Source organism: Macrobrachium rosenbergii, chromosome 6 (genome assembly GCF_040412425.1).
Source record: "Macrobrachium rosenbergii isolate ZJJX-2024 chromosome 6, ASM4041242v1, whole genome shotgun sequence".
NCBI lineage: Eukaryota > Metazoa > Arthropoda > Malacostraca > Decapoda > Palaemonidae > Macrobrachium > Macrobrachium rosenbergii.
The window spans coordinates 57,069,012-57,079,011 of NC_089746.1; the positions used below are offsets into that span (position 1 = coordinate 57,069,012).

At 37.6% G+C, this 10,000-nt stretch overlaps 1 protein-coding gene across 3 annotated transcripts in view; it reads right to left on the minus strand.

The window, feature by feature from the left end:
- LOC136839612 (glutamate receptor ionotropic, kainate 2-like) overlaps positions 1 to 10,000 on the minus strand; it is a 180,838-nt gene that overhangs the window by 167,047 nt on the left and 3,791 nt on the right. The gene's annotated exons all lie outside the window — the stretch shown is intronic.

The window sequence follows — 10,000 nt, forward strand, 5'->3', positions numbered from 1 at the left end:
TGATTAATCATCATTATGATATAAAATCGAGGTCTAGCATTTGCATTACCTCCACAAGCGTCGAAGAGGCATCGCCAGAATTCGACATTATTCAAATAACTATCAATTTAACATAATAAGTGCTAAGTTGTTTGTAAAATAAATAAAGAATACGGAAAGTTAGACCGAACAACATAAGAGGAATGGACGTCATTTCCTTAAATTATTATCTTTCGCCAGTTTTCAAAATGTGTAAGCATTCCTGCAAAACAAGAAAAAAAAAACATTAACTTGGAATGTAAACTTCAACATAACAGAATCCTCCAATGTGAAAGCTGCGGAAAAGAGAACGAAGTAAATAAATAAATAAGTAATAAAGATAACAGAACAACAAAGGTAGAAAAACTGAAGGTAGACTCAGCCAGCATTACCAGAGAGAGAGAGAGAGAGAGAGAGAGAGAGAGAGAGAGAGAGAGAGAGAGAGAGAGTTGCTCTTGGCGATTTACACTGAGAAAAGAATGCAAAGCATTTCTCTACTTTTGCTAAGTACCCTCAGGACCCCTTCAAGGGGGTTCTGTTTAAAATGACGTTTCTTGGACAGGTTTGGGCATGGCCGTGGTGAGGTCGAGACACTTGCCCTTTGTTCAAGACTGAGCTAGGTACTGAACTGCGTTTCAGGTCATACAATGTGGAAAATACCACTTGGTATTTACTAGACACTAATTCAGGTCTCCAGCTCTAAATTATATTGGAAAGAATTTTTTTAAGACGTTGTCTTTTTCTCAGCTATAGGCCATTATTTCTGGAACGATATTCATTTCAAAGGTATTATTTATGTGCATATTTTACAATTTAGTGTTATAAAGATACTAACCAGATTGATAAGAATTTGACACCTTTGCCTGGTAGAGAAATAAAATGAAAAGTAAAGATGAGCCGAAGATTCTCGCCGTAATCGAGTTTTCTGCGCATCGTATAATCAAGGCCACCGAAAATAGATCTGCCTTTAGATGGTCTCGGTATGATACGGTATGAGCCGCGGCCCGTGAAACTTTAACAACGTCCCGGTGATGGCCTGGCCTATATCGTTGCCAGATGTACGGTTACGGATAAATTTAGCCTTAAATTAAATAAAACTACTGGGGCTAGAGGGCTGCAATTTGGTATGTTTGATGATTGGAGGGTGGATGATCAGCATACCAATTTGCAGCCCTCTAGCCTCAGTAGTGTTTAAGATCTGAGGGCGGACAGAAAAAGTGCCGACGGACAGACAAAGCCGGCACAATAGTTTCCTTTTCAGAAAACTAAAAAAGGGCAACAGCAAGTTGATGTTCAAACTGTTAAAATCTCAAAATTATTTTAGTTATAAAACTGTAGTTAGAAATACCGCAAACTCCAAAACTAAAGAAACAGGAAGATTTTTACTCATGTAATGCTGACGTCATCCCTTCCTTTATGCTCTAGCTAAATTAAGTTTCCTTCAAGTTACGTTATCTAATTTCTTCTAGAATAAAACTAAATAAAAGGAAAAAACTTATCCTCTACATATAAAACTATATATCACCGTGGAAACGGTGTTAAACCTCGTAAACAGAAAGTTAGACAATTCAAGTGAACATTGAATGGAATTAATGAAGTTCAAGTTGGGAATAACAGTCCCCATAACTATTAAGACCTGCCAAAGAAGCTGGGAAATATTAACAAAACTTGTCTGTTGAATAGGAGCCGCAACGTCCTTTTGCAACGTAGGTGGGTAAATTAACCTAAGGGAAATCAAAATGAGAAAAAATTACTTAAACAGAAACAACTTCACTCTGCCATAATTACACGTTATTGCTGTGTATTTCTTATTGTCTTGCAAAACGATTTGTTTATTGTGTCACTTTCTCTTCACCCGCATTTCTTTAGGGTACGTTCACACTACAGTGAAACATTTCACAAACACGCGCCGGCAAATTATCACATACAAGCCGCAAACAGGTTCGGAACAGGTCATCGTCAGCCGTGTGAAGCACTGGTTATGACAACCAAAAAAGTCGCTGACATAAATTCAACCTGTTTGTGACGTATGAGCGACATGCTTCCGACGTGCGTTTATGACATATTTTATTGTATTGTGGACGCAATCTTACGCTCCTTGATTCTTGACCTACGTTCTTCTCTCTCTCTCTCTCTCTCTCTCTCTCTCTCTCTCTCTCTCTTAATAGTAAAACAATCCAAGCATTCTATGCGATTTTGACTAGTTTAGGACGGTGTAACCGGCTCAGCAAAGTCCAGGAAAACATGACGTAGTCTCTTTTATTAAGAGATATATATAGAAAGTAGTATTTTGCTGTTTAAATATATATATATATATATATATATACAGTATATATATACATATATATATATATATATATATATATATATATATATATATATATATATATATATATACAGTATATATATTCAATGCATATACATATATATATATATAGAGCACTGACAAAAGAATAAGAGAGTAAAAAACGAGGACAACTTAAGTCTCAAACCTGAAGTAAGGCAGGTATTCACGACTTAAAAAGCAAATAGTGGAAACAGGAAGGAAATCCCAAAGCCCAACAGTAGAGGGAAGGAAACGCAGAGGGTAGTAGAGAATTCCTAGTCACAGAAATGAATGGCGAAATGTTATACCCTTCGAATTGGGAGAGGCACGTGTAAGCCTGAAAACTAATCAGGGAGTTTTTCGCTGTTGACAACTTTTTCATAAAGTTAGTTTAAGCTCGTTATCTTCGTTCCGGAACGTCTTTCTTCAATTATAATTGCTCGCCATTGTTTCTGGTCGTAAATAATTTTCTTTGATAATTACTGACTCACAATGAGCTCTTACGCTAAAAAGCTAGCATGGTTAATCAACCAAGTAAATATAAATATAGATAACTTTATTATGCCGTTTTATTCTCTCTCTCTCTCTCTCTCTCTCTCTCTCTCTCTCTCTAAGTATATGAAAACTGGTTATTTTACTGTCTTCTAGAATCCATAATTTACTTTCTTGTACGAGGAACAGTTCATGAGGTTCCTCTCTCTCTCTCTCTCTCTCTCTCTCTCTCTCTCTCTCTCTCTCTTAGTAAATGAACGTTGACAAAGAAAGCTCAGGCTATTTTATTTTTTATTAAAGATTCCATAATTTACTTTTTTGTACCAGGAACAGTTCGTGAGGTTCCTCTCTCTCTCTCTCTCTCTCTCTCTCTCTCTCTCTCTCTCTCTCTCTCTCTCTCTCTCTCTCAGTATATGAACGTTGACACAGAAAACTCAGGTTATTTTACTTTTTATTCTAGATTCCATAGTTCACTTTTTTGTACCAGGAACAGTTTGTGATGTTCCTCTCTCTCTCTCTCTCTCTCTCTCTCTCTCTCTCTCTCTCTCTCTCTCTCTCTCTCTCTCTCTCTCTCTTAGTATAGGAACGTTAACAAAGAAAACTCTGGATATTTTACATTTACTTCTAGAATCCATAATTTACTTTATTTTTGTACCAGGAACAGTTCGTAAGGTTTCTCTCTCTCTCTCTCTCTCTCTCTCTCTCTCTCTCTCTCTCTCTCTCTCTCTCTCTCTGTCTTAGTATATGAACGTTGACAAAGAAAGCTCAGGCTATTTTAATTTCTTTTCTAGAATCCATAATTTACTTTTCGTACCAGGAACAGTTCGCTAGGTTCCCCTCCTTTTCTCTCTCTCTACTCCCTCCTCCTCCTACTCTTCCTCCTTCTCTTCGCCCCTTCTTCTTCTTCTTCTTCTGCACGTCATACATTCTGTGAGACTGCTCATAACTGCTTCCTACAAGGACGTCTCCGGAGTAATTTCTCCCCGGCCCTCTCCGCTACTTATAGATTTTCGTTACAAATTTGCCGCTGCAAGAAGATCAAAAAGATTCGGCGGCTTTGGCCTTCCATAAGGTCAGTTCTCGGATCCTTCCATGACGTTCCAGAGAAGACAAGGAGACAGAAATGTATCCCCATGTACTGGAGAGGTGTTTGATCGTCTAATCTTTTTAGTTTTCTGTAAAAGAAAACTATCGTGCCGGTTTTGTCTGTCCGTCCGCCCTCCGATCTTGAAAACTACTGAGCTAGAGGGCTGCAAATTGGTATGTTGATCATCCACCCTCCAGTCATCAAACATACTAAATTGTAGCTCTCTAGCCTCAGTAGTTTTCATTTTATTTAAAGTTAAAGTTAGCCATAATCGTACTTCTGGTACTGCTAAGGTACCAATAACACAGGTCACCACCGGACCGTGGCTGAGTCTCATAAGTTAAGTATACCTTAGTTTAACCAGACCACTGAGCTGATTAACAGCTCTCCTAGGGCTGGCCCGAAGGATTAGTCTTATTTTACGTGGGTAAGAACCAATTGGTTACCTAGCAACGGGACCTACAGCTTATTGTGGAATCCGAACCACATCATACCGAGAAATGAATTTCTATCCCCAGAAATAAATATCTCTAATTCACAGCATTATACACTGTACAGAAAAGCTCGATTGCTCCGAAGAAACTTCGGCGCATTTTTTACTTTAGTTTTTTGGATGTAGAGATCATAAAGCCTGAAACCGAAAGCTCTCAAAATCCATTCCTAAAAAACACGATTAAAAATATAGAATTTTTCTATTTGTATCATTTTGGTCGATCAGCACTGGGGCTTTTTCTGTAGATAATATTTTGGAGATTACTCTCATGGATTTGTCTATATGTGATACTTCCACCATGAATCTGGGGATTTTTTCAACATAAAAAAGTTTATTTTGTATTTTGTACGATTTATGAAATTGTTATTTGGTTAAACTTCACTCATGAGTGACGATACAGCGAAATAGCGCAGATGTGAGTTGCTAAATTGTAGCTGATCTTAAGACATTAAAACATGTCTTAAACACGAACCCAGGAAAAAAGTCACAGGAAAAAGTCTCAGAAAAAAATTACAGGAAAAAAGTCACATTAATCTTTCCCCGATATGTATCCAGCTTTGCGGCGTGTTTAGTACAAACCACCTGGGAGTTACTATAAAAACATAAACAAAAGACTATAAATATCATAAAGATAATGACCTCCACAGAAATATTGTGAATTTTTCCCTGTGACTTTATTGCCGGCCACCATAAATTAATGACTTTTTTTCCCTGTGACTTTTTATCCTAATCAAAATTGTGACTTTTTCGGTTACTTTTTCCCCTGTAAATTAATTACTTTTTTTCCGTGACTTTTTATCCTAACCAAAATTGTGACTTTTTCTGTGACTTTATTACCGGCCACCATAAATCAATGACTTTTTTCCTGTGACTTTTTATCCTAATCAAAATTGTGACTTTTTCTGTGAGATTTTTTCCTGTGACTTGATTACCGGCCACCACAAATTAATGACTTTTTTCCTGTGACTTTTTATCCTAACCAAAATTGTGACTTTTTTCCCGTGACTTTATTACCGGCCACCATAAATTAATGACTTTTTTCCTGTGACTTTTCATCCTAACCAAAACTGTGACTTTTCCTGTGACTTTTTTGTCTTGTGTCTTTATTATCGCATCCATACCATAAAAAGGTTGCAATCAAGTATACGACTATAAGTGGAGACCATTCGACCAATACTGGACAACAGTATAAAGCCCTGTTTAGAACTATCAAAAATTCATCGGCCTAAATTCTACCCGTCTGTGATGTCTGCGCGATCAGTTACCCACGTATGTTTATGAGAAGTTCTAGCAGGGTGTGGGAGCACCCTTAGTATTCAGAAAGAAAGTTCTCATTCAGTGTTTCACACAATATACCAAATGGTTATTCTTTACTACTTACTGTTTTAGGTTACTGATTTTCGTGATTCTTAGATTCTCTCCGCTGATTTTCTCCGCCGTTCAATATTACACCACTTAAGTCGAGCAGTTTCGTTATCGCCGAGCTGGTGAAATATGGTGTTTTTGCTCCGGATAAAATAAACCTATGGTAGATTTTAATTTTATTAAAGAAACCGAAGATTACAAGAAATAAATGTATAAAACTATTGATCACGAATTACGGATCCGTGTCAACTCTTTTCCTCAAGCGAACAAAATTAATTTGATATTTAAAAAATCTCCCAACAACTACAATAAAACAGAAATTATCGTGTTTTCCAAACGTTTGGTTTTCTTAAAGGTGTGAGATAATTATCGATGACAATCTCTCCTTAATTAAATCGGACAAAATGTTTGTTCAGTATACAGTAATGGTTTTGAATAATAGCTAAGTAAAACTTCTTAATTAGAAAGCAAACCAACAGATACACCTGTTAATTTAATAGTTAAATTATAATTTAAAGGTAAAACGTGATTCTATCTTTGAATTAGATTTTGAAATAGTTCTGGTTTTTATCCCTAAAATCCTGGGCATAAACGTTAGTGTTCTAAGTTTGACCAGCGAAATTATATCATACATCTATATTTCTCTCAGCTACAACGTTATTTGGACCCTCTTTTTCTATCTTTAAAAGTATACAGTATATAACAAATGCAAAATGCGCCGAAGTTTCTTCGGCGCAATCGAGTTCTTTGTACAGCCGCTACAGCGTATAATCAAGACCGTAGAAAATAGATTCATCTTTCGGTGGTATCGGCATAATGCTGTATGAGCCGCGGTCCATAAAACTTTAACCACGGGCCGGTGGTGGCCGATCCTATATCGTTGCCAGAAGCACGATTATGGCCAACTTTAACCTTAAATAAAACAACAACTACTGAGGCTAGAGGGTTGCAATGGTATGTTTGATGATTGGAGGGTGGATGATCAACATATCAATTTGCAGCCCTCTAGCCTCAGTAGTTTTTAAGAACTGAGGGCGGACAGAAAAAGTGCGGACGGCCAGAAAGCCGGCACAAAAGTTTTCTTTTACAGAGAACTCAAAAGAGGATGAAAGCAAAGTCCTTAGCCACTTCGAAACAATAACGAAAGGAGAAGCTGAAGAAGAAATAAGTAAATAAAGAAGCGAGAAGTCCCAGAAGTTTACAAGAGCCATTGACGGTTGCGATTCCAGCCTCGTTCGACGAAAGAAATAACAGTTTCCATCTAACTTCAATCTCTTCGTGAACTTCTCAATGCTCGGGCATTAAGGAGTTTTTAGCTTCTAAGCCCTGCGGGAGTTTAGCTTCCTCTGCCCTGGGCTCTAAGCGCCCTGGCATTAAGCCCCTGGCCTTAATGAGGTGTAAAAGGATTCTGACGAGAGCCTATTTTGCACCTCTCAGACTGTAGGAGGCCAGGAGAGAGAGAGAGAGAGACAGACAGACAGACAGAGACAGAGGAAGGGAAATAGATACTTTTTGTTTCAACTGTTTATGGTAATTTTTTTCTCTGTCTCTGTCGTTCGTCTTATTCACCTTCCTTCGATATGGACTCACTCGACCTTTGTATGTTAACCCATAGCCATATTAACAGTCAGGTCTTTCAAATCTTCATTAGCATAATTGGGGTATTTTATGTTTTAAATTCATAATTTCACAAATTTATAAGCCTCCGTAATGCATTATTCTAAAACGGCTTCTCACCAGTGTATTATTTTAAAATGGTTTCTCAGTAATTCTTTTTTTTTTATCTGAAAACGGTTACTTTTATGATTTTTCAGTTTTTTAGACTTTTTTTTTTAAATTATAGGTATTCTTTGGAGAAGGATGTAGCCATGTGCCTTTGAATTTATAATAAAATTTTGTGTATTTGTTATTTTATGAGTCAGTGGATGCTGTATATATTCTAAAAATATTACATATAGATTAACCATTGCAAAATGGAAATAAATATTTTGATTTGCTTCCCATTATAATCTTTTGCCTTTTGATAACCTAATACCCCGCTTATCCAATATCCCTTCGTCATGGGTTTCCTCGTCCTTAGCCTTCCAATAAAAATGATTGTCCCTCCTCATAGCACCTCACATCCAGTGTCCCGTCGTCATGGACTCCATTGCTCTTCGAGTTCCATCATAAAAGCTTGGCCTTCTACATTGTCCCGCATATCCAATGTCCCGTCGTGGATTCCCCTGTCCTTGTCCTTCCCCCACAAATATCTGTCCTTCTACATTGCCCCGCATGTCCAATGTCCTTCGTCGTGGATTCCCCTGTCCTTGCTATTCCCCCACAAATATCTGTCCTACTACATTGTCCCGCATATCCAATGTCCTTTGTTATTGATTTCCCTGTCCTTGCCCGTCCCTCACTAATACCTGTCCTTCTATGTTACCCCGCATATTCAATGTCCTTCGTCATGGATTCCCCTGTCCTTGCTCTTCCCTCACAAATTCCTGTCCTTCTACATTGCCCCGCATACCCAATGTCCTTCGTCATGGATTCCCTTGTCCTTGCCCGTCCCTCACTAATACCTGTCCTTCTATGTTACCCCACATATCCAATGTCCTTCGTCATGGATTCCCTTTCCTTGCCCTTCCCTCACAAATACCTGTCTTACATTGCCCCGCATGTCCAATGTCCTTCGTCATGGACCCCACCCCTTTGTCTTTGTGCTTCCCTCACAAATATCTGTACTCGTACTTCTACCTAGTCTCTCACAGCCATTGACCTTCGTGGACGTCCATCTAATATATCCTTCGTCCGCAGTCGTGTATTCAATCCGATGGGGCCTTAACATTTCTGCGTTTTTCCCGACTCCTGTAAAGTCATATCCTTAACCTCCTTTCGCAAGACCACTCCACATCCGGAAATTAATGTCACGTGATTACGCTAAAAAGGCTTCACGCGTATAGTAAATATTTTAAACAGGTACATTATTTTAAGTATGTCTATTTTAATTTAGGTGTCTGTATGGTATGATATTAAACAGAATAACCAATGGAAATGAGGATTTAGATTTAAACTTGATAGCCTCGTACCATGTAATTGCATTCCAAAGGCGCGCTGCATTCCGAATTCTGACTCCAAAGCAAGATTATTTCTACATCTTGGTTAAATCATGAGAGAGAGAGAGAGAGAGAGAGAGAGAGAGAGAGAGAGAGAGAGAGAGAGAGAGAGAGAGAGAATATACAAATAATTATAAATTAACACGTAAATTGTAGAGTTTTGGTAGAGGTAGGAATTTATAATTTACTTGCACAAAATCTTATCTGGAGCGAGTTACCTTATTTGAGCTGAAGAATGATTTTTCATGAACACGTTCAAGATATAAAAAATATTATGGAAAGATTTTAAATGATGATTTAACTAATAGGTAATTCTTTTTGTGAGTAGGAAATACTTAAAACTGTCAACTCATGAGAGAAACAAAATTATTTCCGAAAGAAAATATGACAATTTTGTATTGCAAATATATCATATTTGATATCGAATTTGTCATGCATGGAAATTTATATTTTCATGAAAAGAAAAATGCTTCGGTTTTCTTTGTAGAAAAAGAACGCTATAGTGAGGAATACGATTGTACGAATAGCTTTAGAGACTAAAATACCAAAGGATGAAATAATGTTATTAGACAAAACGATGAAAAAGTGGCAAGTGATATTATTAGGTTATTTGAAAACAAAAAAACATAAGATCCATACGCTGACAGCTGATAGTCAATAGAGAGAGAGAGAGAGAGAGAGAGAGAGAGAGAGAGAGAGAGAGAGAGAGAGAGAGAGAGAGAGAGAAATTAAGAATCTACCAGAAGGCCCCCTTTTGCTTCTTCCAATTTCTCTGAGAAATACAACACTTGTACCCTGTAGGATGAATGTCCCACTAAAAGGGTGGACTTTTTAGACGTGACGCCAGTCGAAGGGAATTAGAGTACAGAGCAGAGGTATTCTGCAAGAACAAAAAGATCATTCATTTCAAGGATTTGAGGACGATAGAGTTGGGAAGCAAATTTTTTTTTATGTACATCATGCCTTTAGGAAAACAAAACAAATAACAAGTAAAAAATGAGGCGAATTTTCTTCGGCGCAATCGAGTTTTCTGTATAGCGTTGCCAGACCCACTATCATGGCTAACTTTAACCATCAATAAAATAAAAACTACAGAGGCTATAGGGCTGGAATTTGGTATG